This window comes from Xenopus laevis, chromosome 4L (assembly GCF_017654675.1).
Source record: "Xenopus laevis strain J_2021 chromosome 4L, Xenopus_laevis_v10.1, whole genome shotgun sequence".
NCBI classification, from domain to species: Eukaryota; Metazoa; Chordata; class Amphibia; order Anura; family Pipidae; genus Xenopus; species Xenopus laevis.
The window spans coordinates 51,635,419-51,658,750 of record NC_054377.1 but is presented as its reverse complement, the minus strand read 5'-3'; the positions used below and the strand labels follow the sequence as shown (position 1 = coordinate 51,658,750).

At 39.4% G+C, this 23,332-nt stretch overlaps 1 protein-coding gene and 1 pseudogene across 1 annotated transcript in view; both read right to left on the bottom strand.

The window, feature by feature from the left end:
- cdh15.L (cadherin 15 L homeolog) overlaps positions 1-2,927 on the bottom strand; it is a 51,148-nt gene extending 48,221 nt beyond the window's left edge. Inside the window, exon 1 of the mRNA XM_041590164.1 lies at positions 2,847-2,927. The gene's annotated coding sequence lies outside the window, so the exon portion shown is untranslated. The remainder of the gene's footprint in view (positions 1-2,846) is intronic.
- Positions 2,191-18,967, bottom strand: LOC108704820 (annotated as a pseudogene).
- Positions 18,968-23,332: the final 4,365 nt, after the last annotated feature.

Here is a 23,332-nt window from a genome sequence, read left to right as displayed (position 1 = left end):
TAGGGATGCACCAAAACCAGGATTCAGCCTTTTTCAGCAGGCCTTCTGCCTAGCCAGACTAAATCCTAATTTGTATATGCAAATTAGGGACGGGGAGGGAAATTGCGTGACTTTTTGTCACAAAAAAAGGAAAGGATTCAGATTCGGTATTTAGTGGAATCTTTTGAGAAGGATTCAGGGGTTCGCCGAATTCAAAAGAACACACCACTTCATGGGTAAGATGAATCCACCCCTTTGTTATCGGTATGGATAAATCATCTATCTAAATTAAGAAAACAGCAATTGCAAAGCACGATATGCTACGAAACAGCTAAATGTGTCCATTATACCTGCTCTATAAAGGGAATTCATTTTTTCCTCCAGTCCCTGTGTGTGGATTATGTATATTTTGGTCTGTGCAATTTGAGTGTCAGTGTCTCTATGGGTGGGTCACAAGGTTAATTGCAGTGAGGGAGGCTACACACTTTCATTTTAAGTCCCATTTATCAAAATGGATTCTGGAATTTTATTAATGATTGGACACCCCCTCCCTCTTTCTCCAACATACTCTCCCTCGTTACCTACGCATGGACTGGTCCAGAGATGGATCATTAGTGGCTGGCCTGTTATTTATTCCCTGCTGGGTTTAGCCTGTCACAAAAAGAGTTATGAATGAGGCCGTGCTCTGTATTGATCAGGTACCCCAGGCCAGTCGATGTGTCACTGAATAGAGGGGGTACACCAGGGAGGACAGGACAAGAATTAACCCTTCACAAGCACTCGCCTTATAATTTCAGTAAATTCTTATACATAATATAGATTATACTTCTCCGTTCCTCCAAGGAACCAATATCACAATAGCAGAATATATGTCTGGCCCTAAAACTACAGTATGAGGCTGCCCATTATAGAGCTCTGTATTTGAAGTATTCTGTTTCTATCCATGTCTGTTTTTAAAGTGAACAAATATGAGATATGATCAATTCCACTTAAACATATTTCTGCTATTAAGTACCAGTTTCAATTAAAATTATGTCGGTTTAAAAAAAACAGAAAATGAAGGGAGGAAAGAGACTTTTTACTAAGCTTGATGGCAATGGCAGTTGTGCATTTCCTGGGCCTTCAAGAATCAAAGAGAGAGCTGAAAGATAACATTATTCAATAGGCAGGGCTGGTCCTATCAAATGTGGGGCCCAATTGGGACCCTGTTGGCGGGGCCCCTAGACAAAGGGCTGGGCCGATTCATCTTGGAAACAGGCTTGGTTGGATTGGGGGCAGGCAGGGCCTATCAAGGTTGGAGGAAAGCTGGGCCTATGAGAGTTGGGGGCAGGCTAGACCTATGGATTTGGGGATGGGCTGGACTCTCAAAGTTGGGGGCAGGCCAGGCAGCATCATGTGCTGAGGGAAATATTATCTGTGCTGCCCTGTGGTGCGGGGCCCCCCAGAGGTGCGGGGCCCTATTGGGCCTAATTGGTCCAATAGGCCTAAGGCCGGCCCTGTCAATAGGATAACTCGCATTGTCTTTAGAAGGTGGGAAGCTAGCCCCAGAAAAGACTGGTGTGTGCAGAAATGCCCTGTATGTATTTGCTGTGAGTGTATGTGAGCAATCGTTATTTCCAATTAGAGTTTAATCCCAGTTGTTGTTGGGGTTGCTATTACCTTGCTTAAAACTGCATTCACTTGCAGAAAGAAAAACAACCTTATTATTCACTGTGAATGAATTACATATAGATGGCCTGTGTATACTAGTACTAAAGCTGGGTTAGAGTTTCACTGGGTGTGTGAGAACTAACCATATGTATATCTAGTTTGGTTGATCAATGTGTGTAGAGGTTAAAACATGCAATTGAGAAACAAATCGAAAAAAATCATGTAAAAAATAATTTTTTTCCAGGGGTGATTTTTCAGTCAAAAATTTGTCTCTTTTAGTGTAGAAAGAGGGATTCTAGAGAGAAGAGTTTGCAAGGCAATGCAGGTTTCCTTTGTGCCCTATTTGCTTTATCCGTACAAGACAAATAAAAAATTTTGACAACCGTCGAAGGCCTGGTAGTATCATTACAGAAAAAATACGATTTTAGTAGGGTTCCCAACAAAGTGTATGAGTATGTATGATATACTAGGTGTAATTGGGGATCATTTTAGTGTTATCAAAGAGGGTTCCCTTTATTTGAAGGGGGTTGCTCTGGCTATACTCCGTACTCCAGTCCTCCACTTACTGGGCATAGAAATGAACCAGCAGCTGCTTTTTATTGATTTTTCCCATCTGGTTTCGGGGAATTTCTTCCACTCGGATGAGCTCAGCAGGAATGCAGTACGGGGCCATGACTGCCCTAAATAAGGGAGATGAGCTTGATTTAGTCACTTACTGTGTGTAGGCGCTGCTCTATACTGTGGTACAGACAGCCTAGGGATATGAAGCACCCAACCAACCCCATTTGTTTAAAGAAGACCGACAAATACTAGCATGGGGATCGGCTTAAAAGTCAATTTGAGGCATCAGTGTCTTTTCTCTCATATCATTATAAAAATCAGTGGTATATTAACATGGGAAGCAGTTGTAAGAGATCCGGAACACAACCTGACCAAATGTATAAAATGTGTATATAACCTCAAACCCCATATTAAACTCCCAAAACACACATAATACCCTTATGTAGATATTATTGCAGTACAACATATATATCTGTGACAGTCCGAGCAAAAATGTAAGGGAGAAAGGAAGTCTGGTGAAAATACTGGGTATATTAACCAAAACAAATATGCTACAATCAGAAAATGCCTTCCTAGGATGGGTGGGGGAGGGCCAACAAATAGACAATTGCTCTGGATATTTTAAGGCTCCTAAATAGAAACACTAATGTCTTTACCTGCTTCAATTTACCTGGCCCATTCCTTTAGCTCCTGAAATGACAATGAATGTCCATCTCGCAGTTTAACAATTGCTGCTACGCGCTGGTCCCATGTCACATCTGGAGCTCCAATGACAGCCACATCTGGGGATAAAGATCAATCATTTTTGCAAATAAAATATCTAACAATAATGCATACACTATTTAGCCCTGGCCTAATGCAATTTAGCGCCATCTGCTCTTCTGTAACTTTCAGTTCTGCCATAAAAAACAGCCGACTCCTCTAGTCACTTCATGTTCTAATGCAAGAACCCGAACGGAGTCATTCAGATCTGAGCAACTAAGACTTGCAGTGAATGGTGCTGTATGATGCTAATTAGAGATGCACTGAATCCACAATTATTACATTTGTCCAAACAGCAAATCCTTGCCAAAAGATCTGGCTGAATACTAAACTGCATCAGTACACTAATTGCATATTCCAGTTGGGCAAAATTCCCCAAAAAGTGTATTATCTGAAAAACAAATGTTGCCTGCAGTTACTGTACCCTGACTTTAAGGGTTTAAAAGACACAGTAATACTAAAAGATTAATAAATAAAGGAATTAAAATCTAATGTACGGTTGCCCTGCTCTGGTAAAACTGGCGTGTTTGCTTCAGAAACAGTATTGTAGTTTATATAACATGCTGCTGTGTAGCCATGGGGGCAGCCATTTAAGGTTTAGGTTACATAGCAGATAACAGATGAACTCTGTATCACATACTCTGAATTACATACAGAGCTTATCTGCTAAGTAACCTGTGCATTTTTTTCCTTTTCCGGCTGAAATGGCTGCCCCCATGGCTACACAGCAGCCTAATCATATAAATTATAGTAGTCTTTCTAATCACATAATTTTTACCAATGCATGGCAGCAGTATATTATATTTTAATTACTTTACAAATGCTTTTAATTTTTGGTTGGCTAAATCAAAATCCTGCAAGTGCTATGACTTCCCAGACCAAATACTGTATTTCATGCATCCTTACAGCTGATACTAAAGACATAATGGGTTGACTTATATAATCAAAAAAATACACTATACCAATCATTTTCTCGAGTGTGCACAAGCTCAGGTATGTTTGTAATTTCATACCATTAATGCTGGGATGTCCCAGGAGATGGCGCTCCACCTCTAAGGCGCTGACCTTATATCAACCACTTTTAATAATGTCCACAGATGTCCGGCCCAGTATCCAGTATGTGCCGTCCTTATATATAGCTGTGTCCCCTAAGGAAATACATACAAGTACATGTCACATATTATACAACAATTGTCACATAAAGGCTAAGGTGTTGCTCTCCATGACATGCTGCTACTGATCCCTGAAAGAAACACTATTTAACACGTCTATGTCAACTTAGTATATGTAAAGAACATATGTCATATGCACACAAATGATGGTGCACACAAAGAATTTTTTGTGAAAACATAAAATTTTGTATTGGTTCTGACCTGAGCACACAGTTTAAAATGCACGCACAAAATATTTTTTTTGCACACACAGCCGAGAAGGAATTAGAGGGAACATTGTTTGCAACCTAACTCTGATGTCAGAAAGCAATAAAATCATGACCCTGGAAATTACATTATTATTCAAGTGTGGGGTGAGATGAAAAATTTGTTAAAATTTTTTTTTTTTATTTCAGGTACTCATGGGTATCAAACCTGCAGGACCCCAACGCAAGGTAACATAGTGACTGCAGTGGCCTAAACTGGTGTCCCTATCTTAATGTCAGTGTGGGTCTGGGATATCTACGTAACAGTAACACAAACTGCTCTATCTCTGAAAATGAGCACATCAGATATTATTTAATCATAATACACACAGCTCTCTATCATAGTTAAAAGTCACAGGTGTATCATCTACAGTTTGCTACCACTAACTTGCAGTTAGTAAGGAGCACAGGTGTGCCTATAATAATGTCATTCAATAAAGTGTACAGGTATCTCTTTAACTGTAACAAACACCAACCTCTTTAGTAAAGTGCATAGCTGTTTATTTAACAGTTTTCAACATGCCCTGTGATCCGTCATTTGCTACGTGAAGCACAGCTATCCATCATCGCTTGTAAGATGTACTGCTACTGCTTCAGCTAATTCATGCCTGACCCTAGAATGCAGTCTCTCGGGTAATAAATACGACAGCACTCCCTAGGGAAGGTTCAGGATGAATTAGGAGACTTCTCCTCATCTGTTTTCATAAGCAGTCTGCATGATCTGCCAACTCAGACTCAGGCAGCAGCTTCAGCAGCTGTATTTGGGCAATGCAAAGCAGATTTTCTGCTCAGGAAGGTGCAGGTTATTGAACCAAATAACATTTGCTATATGGGCTATAATGATGTGCGAATAAAAGTCCCTACTATATAAAACAATTGCAGTTACTGCTTTTCTGGTTCAAACTACTAAAACTGTAATGCAGATCTATCAATTTGTCTGTCAATGGTTTTCTTTGAGATTCTTTGAGATTCTGTACATCTGTACACAATGCCGTGATCTGTCTTCCAACTAAAAGTGACGCTTTCCTTTTTTTTAGACTATTACAGTATTATAAGATCATTCACTTAGAGGGCATAGCAATAAAAACAAAGTGAATCTGTCATACCTGCAATAACAATTCTTTTTGTTAACCAATGTCCTGAGTTTTTGACCCACAGAGAGAAGAAGGAGAACCAGTTAATATTATAGCTAATATAGTGCAAACAGCACAAAATAAACGTTAAGAACATACATATGATTGGTGGATCAAGATGCTCGTTGGCTTAAGACTGCATGTGAGCCTAACAAGGAGCGAGGGCAAAGGTACAGTAAGTATTAAATGGGGCAAACACCCCTGTGCAGTCTAAAAGTGAGAGCAAGAATTGTGGTGGAAAAGAAGGAGAGGAGGCAGTTGGAAATGCAGCGAATGATGATAGAGATGGGAACACATTGCCAGAAAATGACCATGTTCACTTGTGATAACCAAGGTGATCCCTTTCCAGATTTTTTTTCAAGACTACACTGATGAATATGACAAGTGTGGCCACCTATTATAAGGAGATACTCAGAGAACAGCATTGCCACCATATTAGCCGACAGAAAGCCAACTGCAGCTATTTGCCATGTGGGAGAAGGGCTAAACTCTCAATTTAGCCATGTCACTAAGGCAGAATGCATTATAAATTGTTTAGTTGCCTAATCATAAATCAATACAGAGAACCTAAGCAGGTGCAAAACAACACTGTATAGTGATAACATGTTTAGTTTGTATATTTATATTCTGACCAGTTAGAGTTCACCCTTTTTAAAGATTTCACAATGTAGAACTGTGGCCTCCAAATATATCTTCTCAACAGGATCTAAAATTCTTCTGGAAGTGTGTGTGCGTATGCACTATCCCCCATCTCTTCCCCTCCCTTCACACATAGAACTGCATCAATAGTCCTCCATCTGTTCGCATACATCACACTCTTCGTTTAAGTTTATTAGCTGAAATAAATCATAAATATTTCATTGTACATCAGCAAGGCCGGCAGGGGAAGCCAAGTCATCCATCTCACGCCCTGCTCCCTGAGACCTGCCACCCGCCAATAACCCTTCCAGTCTATTAAACAAGATTGATACAGTGCTGGAATCCGCTTACTGAGTGTCAGGGGGACACAGAAGGGCAGAAGGCGTAGGGAACCCAAACAAATGAGTGCTGCAGCGGAACCCTTGGTTGCTGGAGTTGCTTGCTAATAGATGTATATGCACAAAAAAGCAAGGTGAGATTTTGGAAGGAGCAGAGACAGCTTTTGTATTTTTTCCCCAGCATAACTTTTATGGTTACATTTTTGTATACACTTTACATCAGGCCTCCAGTTGTTAAATTACTCCCAAATTCTCCAAACTGTCCAAGGTTGCTAGATGATGCTGGGAGAGTTGCAGAGTGGTATTCCTTATGTACACATTTATTGTGCATTGTCCCTGCAGAGAGATTAATAAAGCAAAAAGTTCATCATTAATTATTGGTTACTCATATATTGTCTCCTTATTGATGCTCCACTGAAACATGGGCAGATATTTTTCCAAGAAACAGATGTTTGCTTTCCTTAGGCTAACTGCCTAGACCAGTAAAAGCTAGCTGCTGATAAGCTTCTTTATGTTACTAGCTAGAGGTACAAATTTGGCAGTGTTACAGAACCTCAATTTGACCGTAGCTACTTCATATACATGGTAACCACAACTGCAGACTGCAAGGCACTGTAAAGAAAAAAAGGCAGATTTGGAAACACAATTTCTCAATCTGGATGTACAGAGAATCTACTACTTCTACTACATTCAGTCAGAACTCTGCAGCACCTTGGAGCACAGCATGTGACATACTTGAAAAATCAAGAATGTGAATGACTCTGTTCCATATGGAAAGAGAGACAGGCTATGTATGGACAGAAGAGAATTCTGTGAATGGACAGAAGAGAATTCTGTTAAGGAACAGAAGAGAATCCTGTGAATGGACGTAAGAGAATTCTGTTTTTGGCAAATGTAAAAATGACACTGCAGATTTGAGTAGGTGTTTCTGTAGGCGATTAGCTGAAATCCTCCCACTGTCGTTGCACTGCATATTATAAAGCAAATGATTTTCAGGCTCTTTAATGTTAAGATTCTACCATTATTTGTCCAATACCCCTTAAACCACAACATGAAAGCAAGGTCTTAGTAGTAACCAAATTACTCACCTACAATTCTCACTGTACATGACTATAAAGCTGGTGGGCAATAGGGTCTTGGGGGGGGGGGGTGTTACCTCACAGTTTTGGGACCATTGATATAGAGCAAATTAACCTTCCCTGTAACTCTGCATGGGAATGCACCCAGACAGACTTATGCAGAAATATACACAGCAGCATGTTAATTTACCAACTCAATTTCCAGCAGAGTCTGCCATTTTCCTTACCTGTTTTAAACCAGCCATCTGAGGTGAAAGATTCCTGCGTCTCATGCGGTTTGTTCCAATATTCTTGAACACTGCAGGCCCCCGAACCTGAAGCTCCCCTTCTCTATTCTCCAAACCAACTAGGACCTGGAGAAAAACACCTGGAGTTAACCCCTTAGGTAACATTCAATAACCAATCCCCTTTGGTGCAGATGGTGTTGACCTCACGCTATTACTTCAGCTTGTATAACGCGCCCAAATCTTTAGGAAAACATCTGCTGCGCACGGCATCTGCCAGTTGGGAATCTTGGCACAGGCTGGTGCCAGTTGGCAGTGATAAGAGGGGAAAAGAAAACAATAACACAAAACAAAGCACAAATCCCCGGTCTGTTTGTAATACGGATGGTTTCCTGCATCAACTGTCTTAACCACTTTCTTGCCAAGAAAAAAATGCTGAAGCACGAGAGCCAGGTGCTGTCGTGTGTGGATTATTGCCCGCTAGGTGGACATCTTGGATTTTAAAATCTCGTATGCGTTATGAAATAACTCCAGCAGAGTTTTGCATAATAAAATGTTCAGATCTCTTTGATGAAATCTCAAGTGCATTTTCCTTCTAGTAATATTAATGATATGATTTTACAGAGTGTTAAAATCTGAAAAATTGTGGAATAAAGACTACCAACAAGCAGAATATGGCATACATTAGCTAAACATAGCTGCTGGAAGGCAAGTCTTAATAACCATTATTCCTTCAAAGAATTTCATGGTTAAGTGGCACCTACTAGATACAAAAATAAAATAAACTTGTTAAAGTCCCAAACTAAATGTGCTCTCCAGTTCAGTAACAGCAAAGGTTCTCTCCAACCTCCGATAAAATTCAAATATTCCAAAAGGTGATACTGATCAATACCTAAAAAAAACGGAAAATGGAGAGAAAAAAATCAAGAAAAAATATAGTGTAGCTAGCTTGATAAAATTATGTCTCAATGTGATACATTCACAAATTATCAGTGTTAAAACCCCACCTCGAAACTTTTTTGCAAGTGTACTACGGTTTTATGTATACTCAAAACACCATCAGATATAGTGCGCTTGTGCTGATTAAAGAAGAAAAAAGTTTTTTTTACAAAAAGGGTAGGTACCCACATGGTTTTAACTCCTTTTCTGGTAGTTGATTATACTCACACATGACAGAGTTTGTTTCACATATCAAGGGTATGAGTTGTTCCCCGAATCCTTCCTTTGGACAACAAAGAGTGGCATGTGCAGAAAGCGTTCTATAATACTTTAATAAAAATGTATTGCACTTACAATGTTTTCTTTTTTAAAATCACTTTTAAAACCAAAAGTGGAGTTCCTCTCCTAAGAGTGGTGCCTCCTGCAGTTAGGGTTGCCACCTGGCCGGTATTTTACCAGCCTGTTTGGTAAAAATGATGGCTGATCCCAATGTTATTAATAGGGATAAAAGATGAATATGTAGGAAGGCCGGTATTTTTTTCTGGAAATGGTGCCAACCCTACCTGCAGTGTGTATTTAGGTGTCCGCGGCGTATCTCTTTAGTGATCGGTTGCTCCGCTGTGTGTGCTGAGAAGTCCGTGGCGTTCCTCAGATCCCACTGTGCTTGTCTGTGTTGCTTCTGCTTACGTCACAACTGACGCGTTTCACCAAATAGGTTGGTGGATACATAAACTTAAATCCCTATCTCCAAATGGTCTAAATGTAGACTTTAATCTGTAAGCTTTCCCAGTATAAGTATAAAGTTTGACTGCAAATGGGGTAATGTTACATGTAACATAAATGTATCATTGTTGAAAATACTAGTGCATAAATTTTGAGAATTGATGTATTATAAATATTTCCGTTGAAGGTGTAACATTTTGCTGCTATATTTTAATGCCTGAACTGCCATCATAATTTTTTTGATAAAGTTGTAAAATTCAAAAGACCTTGGACATTTAAGAGTGGACACACGGAGTAATCGTCATCGCTCAAGGAAGAAGGCTATTTGGCGAAACGCGTCAGCGTTGACATAAGCGGAAGCAAGACGGACATGCGCAGTGGGATCTGAGGAACGCCACAGACTAAGCACACGCGGCAGAGCAACCGCTCACAAAAGAGATATGCCGCTGACACCCCAATACACACTGCAGGAGGCACTGCTTTTAGGAAATGAACGCTACATATGGTTTTAAAACTGGTTTTAAAAAGGAAAACATTGCAAGTGCAATACATTTGTATTAAAGTATTATAAAATGCTTTCCACACATGCCACTCTTTGTTGTCCAAAGGAAGGATTAGGGGAACAAAAATGAGTAAAATCAACTACCAGAAACGGGGTTAAAACTGTGTGGGTACCTACCTTTTTTTTAAAAAAAAAAAAAAGTTTTTCTTATTTAATCAGCACAAGCGCACTATATCTGATGGTGATTTGAGTATACATGAAACCTTAGTCCACTTGCACCAAAGTTTCAAGGTGGGGTTTTAACACTGATGTGTGAATGTAATCACATTGAGACATAATTTTATCAAGAACGCTACACTATATTTTTTCTTGTTTTTTTTCTCTACATTTTCCCTTTTTGTTTTGAGGTATTGATCAGTAGCACCTTTTGGAACGCATTCTAGATACATGAGATGTCAATTATTTGGGAAACTAGTTAGTTATACCCAAAACTTCTATCCTGAAAACAAAAATATTCTCTTGTGCCAGACAAAAGCAGTTCATACCATGGTGCCTGTAGAATCTCCCTGAGCATTGATAGTGTAGAAAGTGCCCTCTTTCCTGGGTTCTAGGTGATAATAAATACTTCAACACCTGGCAGGAGGGCACCAGCCGCACCTAGCAAAGGAAAAATAAAGCCTTGTTACCAATTAATCCACTTTTCTTTCCTGTTACCACTGTATCCTAAATCTAAGCTATAGCAGATTGTATTTGTAATCACATTTTACAATGCTTTGTATTAGTTCTGGAACTTTACCATTTCATTTAAATATTTTTTAATTGTGAGACAAAAGTTAATTAAATGACATTTGTTGGTTGCATAAATATTCAATTGAATTCATTGAATACATACTTAGAAGAATCATCTTCAGCAGCATTATAGCTGAGAGTCTTTTGGGGTAAATACTAGCTTTGTACGGTGCTTTGGAGTAATTTTGGCCTACCCTTACAGACAGTATTTCTCCATGTTGTACAGGTTAGTTGACTGATGCTTGTGCACCTCACCATTTCTAAATTGTTGCACAGATTCTCAGCTAGCGATAAAAGATTTAGCTTTAAAAAGGACCATTTTAGAACATTTGCCTTTTTGTTCTTGAGCTACTCTTATGTTACTTTCATTTTCCTTTGGAAATATTAAGTTTCTCCCAAAATTCAGGTTTTAGCACAAGGAATCATCTTACTCTTCAGTATCTAAAAAGATGCCTAGACCCTTATGATGAAAGCAGCCCAACAGCATGATGTGATCACCAACTTACAACACTGTAGGTATGAAAAAAATAAAAATAAAAAAATATATATATATGAAATCTGCATCAGTTGATATGTACTTACCAGAACAGACTCACAGCTGTCTGAATTTGCAACCAAAGATAGTTCTACACAGGACTGATTAACTCTGATCTAGAATAGACATATTTACTGTAACTAGCAGTTGCTGTCAGTGTTGTTCAGAGAGCTTGAAATCACACTACTGGCAAATAATAACAGTAATAAACAACAATAACCATAATAAATGTAACTACTAGTTGCACATATAATACCTTGTTGATGCTTACTGAAAGATATGGTACAAAGTCAGAACTGATACTAGATTCTCATAGCACCCACCCCAGACACGCAGAACATATTGGCTTAACTACCTTGACAACAGAGCTTACTTCAGGCACAAAATTCATCTCAGAAAGAATTCAATCAACACCCATACCAGGCAAAACACATCCACCTCACTTCAACTTTAGGAACCATTAGCAAACTCAGCTAGAAAGCACTCATCTCAAAATCTGCAAGGTTATTAAATTAGGGTGCTGGTGCAGGGCACAATGGAAACCCTGACCTTAATGCATAACCAATAGCAGAAGTAAAATAGAGATTTCCCTTGCATTTATAGTGCCATGATCTGTGACTTGTCCATTAGTCACAATTGACACTAGTCCAAAAGTGACAAGACACATTTTCACTTTTTTTGTACCTATCACTATGCCAGCTCTACACAAAAAAGGCTCGGTACAAATGATACACATGTACTCTTGGCAATTATACTGGACCTAGCTACAGAACATATCATACCCACAACGTTTGCATAATATACCCACCCCATATATTTAATACCACACTTACAAGCCTCAAACCATAATCAAAAGAACAGATAAAATAAAATCAATTACAAAGATCACACAAACGACCGAACAGAGATGCTCACCTAATGAATTCTAAAGCCCATTCACTGCTAATATACTATGCTTTATAAAAGCATACTCTGGGCAGAATCTGTTATCCACACAAGGATAACAGATTTTTATTGCCCAGGTTATACAGCAAGCCATAGGCAAAACAGAGAGGGCTGACTCTCGATATAGAGGATAATCCCTTGCAAGGCCATTATATAAAGGACACATACATATAGCTCATATATGCCCTAGATGCACACAGCCCCTTGCACAGCTTTGGTTTGTGAGGACAGAGCTGTGTAATTGGCAATGCGATGCATGCGCTAGGCTTTGGGGGGTCCACATGCTGCTGTATATGGAGGGGCCCTGGGAGGATTGAGACAGGCCAGTGATAAGACACACTGCGATCCGCCTGTCACAATGCGCCAGGTCCCTGCTGGAGCAGCTATTAGCCAACTGTGATCTAAACCTCCAATTAAAGCACTGATTAGACCCGGCGAGGCGTGATCTGCCCATGAATAATTCATAGCTTTGTGCATGAAGAGTAGAGAGAGAGAAACTCAGAGAAGGCAACATCATTAACCCCTTCAGAGTTTAAAGAGTCTGCACTCAGTCTATATAACACTAGACTCTTTGCTAATATTTTCTTAGTTCTAGTTGTACTGCAACAGAGAAAGTAAAGTCGTTTGTTTAAAGCCCCAAAACACTGCCAGTGAAAATGAAAAAAAAAGCTTTCAAGATGAATGTCATTGCTGTGCAGTGTTTGTGCTTTTACTTACTGCGCCACTCCCTCTAACAGATTGCGAGCTGATAGGGACTATCTGGCTGTACTGATTTAAGCTTGCATATATACATATTATTATTAACATATATTTATATAGCGCCAACATATTGCGTAGCACTGTAAAGTAAATGTGATTATACAACTAAATCACACGAATTATATACATAGAACATATGGAGTTACATATATCACAATCAATACCGGATGGTGCATGCCCAAATCCAGTCTTAAAAAAGGGACACAGAGAAAAGGGCAGATGAAGGACGCTAACTGAAACCCAAATTGGGGCACTACAGTAAAACACTTGTCAGTCACTGCAGGTTTTCAGCAAATCCTTCAGCAGGAGCAAAACCTCTAGAGAACCATAACTGTCAGTCACCCCTCTACAGTGTTCTGGAGCTGGAGACTGTTAGCTTTGCTATAAATGAGAATATGCAGCACCTAAGACCTTTAACAGTCTGTCTATGAAAATCCATTTAAAGAGGAATCGTGATGCTAGCCTGATACGAGTGAACTCTGCAGACCTATAAAGAATGAATATCTACCCCTGTGTATATTATGGCGCACTAATGAAAATATTATCAGCTACAAAAATATTCTCTGCAGAGCAGGAAAGGAAAACCACACCATGAATATGAAAAAAAAATAAAATAATAAAGGTGATATTAGAAAAAAAAAAAACCTTTTCAGTTTCATATCACCTCTGCATAGAGACCAAGACTTGGGCAATGAAATTTCTGTCTGTAGCCAACCAGATGATACACCATGCTCTGGCGAGGGGTAAGCTACACAAGAAAGGGCAGCGATTGGAAGCAGGCCAGAGGCATGTAAGGACAACACCTAACATTGCACTAAGCTCCAGCCAATAGATGCACTGTTGCTTTTACATTCAGTATGGCCAAACTTGATTGCTATCTTATGGCCAGCAAAGCCAGCATTTCCACAGAGACAAGTCAATTTCATGTCCATTCTGCATCTTTTAGCGATGAGTGTCTCTCGTTACATTCCTCATTTTGTTGCACGATGGTTGCCCCCAAAAAAGTGATCTTTTTCTGATATTCTTATAGGGCCTAAATGCAACAAAAAAGTAACTATGCAATCTCCAAGCCTTTTACGCAAAACCATCACAGGTAAGAGATATTATTAACTCATTTATTATTGGATTTAGATATCCTATGCAAAAAAAATTCCCTAAAAGGGACAGTATATTAGCATCCATTTGCACCTATGGACAATGAGGCAGAGGCGCCTGGCGTGTTTACACAAAGACACTGTTGTTTTTGCTCCCGTTCCACATTGCCTGATGAAGCAGGAAATGCCTGTGAAACGCGTTGCAATACTGTTTTGTGAATAAACTATTACTGAAAATTACCACTTTCGTTGGTGTCTGCTTGGAGGAGGTAAGTCCACTACTATCTCCTCTGAATTACCCATTGGGTTTTTAAGTGTTTTTAGCTAATTTTATCCTTTTGGCGCCTCTGTTTTGTCTTACTACTGTATCGAGTCCACCCCGAGTGGAGGGGTATCATCCCCGTTTTCTTCTTCTACAGAGAGCAACGTCTTATTCCTGAGTGGGGTCAGTATAATTTCCCCACCTGCCTATACAGTGGTTGCCTATCGGTAACCCTGGTTTGTGAGTATTAACTTGTTTACTCTACCATTACTCCTTTTAAAAACATATTACACTATTGGGGCTCTTGGTGTTCCTTTTTTGTCTTCTATGGACAATGATGGCCAATCTAGTTTATATTCGTTTGTGGGTTCTATTTCAATTTTATTATAGTTGGAGATCTTTGAGTATCTATTCAAGATTCATTTAGATTTTAATAAATAGGTTTAGATGCTAATAAATAAAACCTCACTCACATTCTATTCATTTATATGGGATTTTTGGAAGCATATTTATCAAATTGTGAGTTCTAACTAAAAATCCCATAGGAATGAATAGAACTTGTTGAATTTTTATTACAGATATACAGAATACTACAGTTCCCAAATTGCATATGCAACATGTTACAGCGTAATTTCCTCTGTGTGTGATATAAGTGATTGCTTATTGGTTCTGGGTTGCTTTCTGATTTGTTAATTCCCTGTTTCCTTTTCCTATGTGTGATCTTTCTCTGAAGCTGCATGTTCCTGCATTAAACTGAATAACAGTGCTAATATGCATCTCGCCTAAATAAAAGTTATAAGCAGCAAAGGTTTGTGTGGAACTACACCACTCGGTGCCAGAATCTGATACTAAGGAACTCTGGTAAATCATCTAAACCTGAATATTAAGAGTGTTGTACTGTATAGTTGCAACAGAACTTGGATGAGTTTTCATTTATTAAAATCTAAACTCACATTTTGATAAATCTGCCCCTAAATGTGAAGTAAATTCTAAGCTATGCACTGGATAGAACATGTAAAACCCATTGAACACTGTACTGTATGAATATTTAAATAGCTTCCTTGTATACCAGGCACACGGTTTCCATGGAGTGGATTGGTCAAAGCCATTCAGATTTCAGTCATGCCATATCTTTCCAGCAGGGTATCTCTTGCCATTGTTCCAAAACTAGCACAGTGGAGCCCGATACCATTAATCTGGATAAAAACAACATGTTTAGCAAACAGCAATCATGACCTCTAATATCATCTTTTGTACATGAAGGATTTGTATTACCTCTGCAAAAAATCTAATTTTGTAGAACGGTAGGGAGCAATGATTCACGGCTAATTTCTTATTGACCTCCCATAACTCACCCAAACCTGCCACCTTTCCTTGTTGGGATATAACTAATAATGGGTACCTGATTTTCTCCTTGCAAGCTGCCCGCACAAATTCCCGTACATTGGAATGGGTAAAATGCTGCTCGTAGTAAGCAATCAGCTTGCTGTAGATGGTGGGCACTGCCATGAAAATGTTGATGGAGGGTGCATCTCTGTTGAGAAAGTGCTGCCAGATCTGGTGGAAGATGAAGGACAGGGGTTATTGAAGGGCGTTTGACATCCATATGCCAGGACAAAACAAATTCATATCAAGTCACATGGCAGAGGCATCCGTATCGTAAGAAAACTGGGCAGAGGATCAAACTATGTCATTTCAATTTGCTTTCTAATCCAATCATGCCCAACATAGAGAATCTGACTCTCCAAACTTATTTCACAGTGATGCAGATACAAAACTAAGTCTGTAGTTAGCTACAAAATAAAATCTATCAACAAAGCCAGATTAATCTACCTATCACCTCTATGACACTTATAGAGCTTCTTATCATAGGTATGCATGGGTATGCAGACTGAACTATAAATTTCAGGCATTTATTGGGAGCCTTATATATCTATGATCAGAGGGCTCTGTAAAGCAACATAAATTATAACTAACAACTCACTGTCTGCCCAAAAAATAATCTAAATATAGTAATTCAGAAAGGCTACCTATCAGTCTAAAGGCCCCCATCAACGGGCAGATATAAGCTGCCGACTGATTAAGTCTGCAGCTTATTGTCCAGTGTATGGGCCTCTCTGACGGTCTTCTCCGATCAATATCTGGCCAAAAGTCATTCAGATGTCGATCGGCAGGCTTAAAAATCCAGTCGGAGCGAGGACCACATCCCATCAACGGATCGGATCAGCACGAAAGCACCAAACCCAAGGTAGACATATCGGGTAGAGATCCGCTTGTTTGGTGAGGTCTCCTTATTTATGTCTACCTTAAAGGCACCCACACACGGCAGATTTAAGCTGCCAATTTGGGTCCTTTAGATTCGGCTGTGTATCTGCCAGTATATGGGTTCCCCTGACAGTCTCCCAGACCAAAAAATGTCCAGATCTCGCTCGGACAGGTTTGATTTTCCTGCCCAAGGACAGTATCATCTAGTTGATGCGGTACTTGTCCCGTTGACTAATATTCACACCATTGTAATCAGATCATTTGACCTTTTGGTGGGCATATCGGGGGGAAATCGACACATTTGGCGACCTTGCCTTTATTATAGTTGGAGATCTTTGAGTATCTATTCATGATTCATTTAGATTTTAATAAATAGGTTTAGATGTTAATAAATAAAACCTCACTCACATTCTATGCAGGGTGAGAATAGCTCACCAAGAAAATACCATGAGGATCCAGGTGCCAATTATCCCTCCTGTTCCTCCTGCCAATGCCATAGTCATACCAACATTCAGAAGATTAGAAACAAATGGAATGTGAAATGAAAAATCAAAGGAGAATATAATAAAGAAAGGGGGAACAAAGGGAAAGAAGGGATCATTGGAGAGAGGATGCAGTGGCAAGAACAGAAGAAGAAGTCATTTAAGAGGAGAAAAGAAGAAATATATTTTGGAGATCACTTGCACCCAGTTCAACAGCGTGTCTATGGAATTATCAGAGATGTATCTGGGCATAGACACTATGCAGTTAATTAAAGAATCTACAGCTTTCTCTCACATCCCTATGCTCCTGCCCTTTGCACACTGCTGATTTATGCCCTACCTAATAAACCCTGAAAAGCCGATCCTCTCCTTGTCTCTGCCTAGAACAGGAGACTCTGCAAGAAGAGAGGAGCATGGACAGGTTAAAGGTGAATATTTCCCAGGCTGAGCACATTGATGCCCATGAAACTTATGCACAGAACCCTGGCATTTCTATTCCTGTGAGCTGTTTAAAACCTGCCGCCCTCCCCCTTCTCCTTCTCACACTGCTGCTCCAGAACAATTCTCTCCCAAACACTGCCAGTATTAACGTGCTTTAGTGCAGCTGAGAGAGACATCAACCCCATGGAGAAAGCTCTAATTCAGCACAGCAAGACAGAGAGAAAGGTATGCTGGTATCTAACACTGAGATATAGCTGCTAATAGCACATATCTCACAGCTCAGTGAAGCCTTAAATATTTTTACAGTATAATGATGGACGTATACATAGTGCTTTTTGTGGCAGTATCCAGCAGGTTTCACGGCTGCTTTAGATATATAGGTTAAAATTATATACTGTTTGACTCTATTGGCATTATTCCGCCACTTAATCAGCTTCTACTGTGGGTCATGCAGTTGCCCCTTTTACTTTTCAGTGTCTTTCTTTTCCCCTTGAAAAATGTAGCGGATGAGACTTTTCATATCGCACTGGCTCATTTTTACTCCACCTCTGCTGATTTTTATGTTCATACCTTTCACTCTGTGTAATATATTATTAGTTTCAAAAGTGTTTTTTTTTTCAATATAAATTGCTAAAGATCTACCATTCTCTATCATACTCCAATATTCTCCTAGAGTCTGTTGCTAGAGAGCTTGCCTTGTCTGTATCCCATTGGCTCTTGTGATTCAATCATGACAATAATATTGTATCTCTAGTTCTTAAGCTTAGAGTATAATTAACAGAAGCAAATGTACAGAATTTTGATCTCACAGAAAATTGTGTGACAGCCATCAGTAATATATATAAAGCAAATATATGCATTGAATTATATAAATTTACTTTTTCAATAGTCTGTAGGCACAGAGCCTTTGGTAAGTTTAATTTCTTCCTGCTGAGTAACCACACCCATACATGTTTTTAAAGATTATACATAATTTATATATGATTGTATGGATGTTTATATTACTATGTATTGAAAACAACAGTTTTTCAGTCATTTCAGAAGTCATATGTATGTATTTATATAGTTATATGCATAGTCACATGCAATGCAATTTACAGTATATACCCAACATCGCAACTGATCTAACACATAGACATAACACTACCAACTTATCCAGACACTGTAACCCTTATGTTTCTCTATATCATGGAACTAAAGGCAGTCTGCATGAAAATGCTTCTGCACACCAAGAATTATACCTACCCTTCCTACATTCCCTGTCCTGATTAGTCTGAGTTTGGGATGTTAGGTATTTTTATTTTGTCTATCTTTTCTACTTACCGTTTGTGGGCAAAATTCTGGTAGCATCACACAGGTTGCTCCTACCCACAAGGGGCACTTCAACTTGTTTACCACCCCATGAACATGGTGAAGGGGCAAAACATGAAGGATGATGTCTTCTTTTGTCCATCCCCACTCACTGACCAGAGATGCAACCTGTGCACAGCACCAAAGAAAGTGCAACATATGAGTACTGATCAGTTGAGTACAAGAGTAGGTTATAGATTTATTCAGAGCTAGACCTAAGCACTAATACAAAAAAGGCAAAAAAGTGATTTTATAGCATAAATGCTAAATTGCCATTGTCAGCAGCAACCAATCAGACCATTGCATTCACTATCTAACTTGTATTAGACTATTTGCTGCTATTAGCAACTGCTGTGATGCAATTTAACACATTCAATAGTAAATCAGGGCCACAAAGGTCAACACTCCCTATAATTTCTTATTATAGTGTACACTGGAGTCCTGCGCAGAACCAATTTTTGAAACCTGGACCCTCAACCTGCATTTTTAACCCCCTTGGACCCACTACCTGACCTGAGACCCGATCTGCAAACCACTGACTACCATTAAACAGGAAATGCAGATGCTGCAAACTGGAAGTAACATAGACAGGGCTGAATTTCTTTTTTTTTTTAATGTTTAAAGGAGTAAAATATAGATAACATAAGAAATATAAATAAGACCCACAAGGCCTGCAACCCGCATCTATACTTGACCCCTAAAACCGCAGGGTACCCTTTTTTTGTGGGTAACCTGCAGGTACCCAACTCCCTACAGGAATGTAGTGTCCTTTTTGAAAACCACAGCAAAGTATTAGGGTAGGACTTCACGGACGATTTCCACGCAATCCGACTCGCTTTGCAAAAACGCAGGCGTCACGTTGGATGCGACAGAAATAAGGTAAGTAATGTAAATGTTAGATGAAGTCACATTGTTGATCCGATGCGACATGCTGTCTCTGCATCCGACAGCCGTGTCGCGTAGGATCAACGCTGCGACACCATCCGACAATGCATTCCCTTACCTTATTTCTGTCGCATCCGAGGTGACGTCTGTGTTTTTGAGCAGCGCGTCGGATCCCGCGGAAATCGTCTGTGAAGTCCTACCCTTAGAAGGCAATCGAGAAGAGAGGTGACTCCATTGTAACTGATTATATCTGTGGATTACTAATCTTGGTCAATACACTTGCCAACAGTGGTGTAGCTAGAAAACACCAGGCCCTCGTGCATAAAAAAATCTTCAGGAGGGGCCTGTTGTGCACAGTGTCTCCTGAGGGCAACACCTAGGGAGGAGAGGGGCTGGGAAGGTGGCTACTATACAGAAGAGACCACAGTCCAGTCCCCTGTACACATGCGACCACGGGGTCTGCTGTAATGTCGTTACGCCACTGCTTGCCAAAAAGGTACATGTTTACACATCAAATCACATAACAAGCTTGGCAGAGTACAACAGTTTTAATTCTTACATAGGAATATAGAACAGTGGTCAAATGTCATTCATGGCTTTCTACAGAACTATAGACCCAAAAAACTTCATTCAACAGGATTGTTGCCATGAAATAATTGAGCAACAGATACAAACTTTAAGGCTAATGCCATACTGAGTTGATTCTCTGCTGGCATCTGCTCTTATCTGTATCTGCATCTAGAAGCACTGCTTCATTCTGTGTGCAGATACAGAGTAGAGTTTGGCGACAAAGCATGTGATTATGCATTTTCTTGCAAAAATCTGCTCCGTGTGTCTGCACCCTGGCTGACACAGTGCCTCTGGGTGCAGACACAAGAGAGAAGAGATGAGACCAGAGGTGCTGTTTCAGCCCAGTGCAGCACTACCCACATGGGCCCTGACAGGCAGTTTGTGTACACAAAGAGTGGATTTCATCACAAAAATTAATGCTTTCAAGTTTCCATGAGGTGAAAACTGCTCAGAGTGAACACAGACTGTGCTTATCAATGCACTTACAGCAAGGAGCAGATGGGAATGTACCCACTTGGATTTTTTCTGCCTGCATTTCTACACAGACAGATAAACAGCCTAGTGTGCCATTAGCCAAAATGCACTTTTTGATGTTATTGTCATTAATAGGAGTAATTAATTGTAAATTATAGAATGGTTTAGTCCATTGTATTCTAAAACAATCTGTAATTTGTGTTTACGGTGTGTTTTTTATAAATGATTACATTTCTTTGTTCTGCAAGTTTTAGTCCAATGACACTCGTGATGTTTTGGCAACAAAAACAGCAGAAAATTCCTTGATATAGGGGGTACTGATTGCTGCAGGAACACTATTGATTTGGGTGTTTTTCAGTGCCCACTGTGGCAGGGATTTTTTTGCCATTTTGTTGCTGTGTTTTTGTCTGAATGAATACAATAAATAATATTTTCATATATTTAAAAAAAACAAGCAAACCTTGTTGGGACCACAAGTCTATTTGTTTAATGTAAAAAGCACTTATATAAGTTCTGTGTGTAGCTGATAACTGTTCTCTGTAGAATTCAAGCTAAATGTTCTTACCATAGAATATAGGTTGTAATGGGTGCTGAGAACACCCTTGGGTCTTCCAGTAGTTCCACTTGTATAAATTATCATGGCTCCTCTGTCTTTCCATTCCAACTCAAGTTGTGATACTTCAATTTCTTGTAACTGTTCTGAAGGGCAAAGGCTTTGAGACCCTGACATAGACAGCATTGAAATTCCCAACTGCTCTGCTAGTGGCCTCAATACATTTGTGTTACTTTCCTCTGCCACAACAAGTGCAAAACATACTTTAGCTCAGAAGGTGGATGACTCTTGCACAGAGCAATGGCACCACTCATCCATACTGCCCATTGGCACACTACATATGATGAGTTGTTGGGACAGAGAAAAGAGACCCTTTCTGGGGAATTATTACGACTTAGATGTCCCAAAAGCTGGATTATCATTTTGGATAAAGCTTGGCTCCGGATATACAAGTCCTTGTATGTATGCTTCCCATGTTGGTCCACCACAGCTGTTCTTTCTCTAAAATAAGGTGCTCTGGAGAAAACTGGAACCACGTGAGATGAAGAGCTAGGTTTTGAAATATGAAAGGAGCAACAATGCTGAGGGGTCCTTGTTCTGACCTGCACCCCACGGATATGTGAGCAAGAAAAAAGGAATCGCCCCAGAAAGGCTCCAACACGCATCTGTGAAATTAAATGCCAGCTCCCCCTGCCATAGCTCAGTCAAAGATGTCTCTATAATCCTCAGGCTGTGAAAGGAAAATAATTTCATTTCATTGAAATTGCATCTCAACTGATGTCGTCTGTGAGTCATGCCATGGGTTCTATTCTCTTAAATCTTCTACTATTAATAAAGAAACCATGTGTTACATTAAGCTGCAGTCTTAAACTTTATAAATAACTAACTTACAAGTATTTTACTAAAGGAGTTGGGTGTTTTCAAACTATATAAGTCTGAGATGCAGGTCTAATGTGCGTCATCCTTTCCTTCCATTTTCCTATTTGTTTTTCTAGCATATGTTTCATACAGGTCTTTTGTTTATCAAAGTAATGTATCAAGTAAAACTAACAGTATATATAGTATTAAGCATATCTACAAAATGAGTTAGGGTAATTAAAAAAGGGGCATTTAAGACACAATATACCTGCAATAGGTCTGTATATAACACATATCACTAGAAGCACACCCTCTATGCAAAGTTGTGAATCAAATGCAGACAAACGGAGCGGATTTGAGTGGTATATATGTATTTTTGCAATAAAATCTGCAGTGGCTTCAGGTGTAGACACTGAAGACTGAAGATATGAGTAAAGCATAGATTTTTTTCTAATCAGATGTAATGTATTATAATACACAAAAGCCATGAATATCTTGTAAATTATATCCTTATAAACGGTGAGTAGTGATGTCATCAGTTATAAACGGTGAGTAGTGATGTAATTTCTGTCACATGACTCACTAAAATTTGTGTATTATAATTAATAAAGTACCCCCAGTTGTAAAATATGAGGATATTATAAGTTACCTCGGAGTTCCATGACCTGTATAAAAACACTCGGCCTTCGGCCTCGTGTTTTTATATGGTCATGAAACTCCTCGGTAACTTATAATATCCTTATATTTTACAAGAGGGGGTACTTTATTCACTATATATTGTACAGTTGCCAAGACTAAATATGTGTGACCCTTTTTTAGTAGTCAGGGAGCACATATAAGGTCCATTTTCATCATCATTGATGGCCAAAACCAAAAATGCTCGCTTAGCTTACAGTCAATATGAAATGTGACAATAGAATTCCTCCCCTTTCTCTGCTAATTTATGCTACATGTTGACGTTCTCCCAAACATACAAATTACCATCTAATGAGCTGCAGCTCGTATGGCCCATCTAATTTATCCAGTATTATATATTTGAACACTGCAAGAGACTGTCCTCGACCGTAAAAGACTGATATTTGCTTTATATAGTCATTATATTCACAGCAGGGCTCTGCAATGAG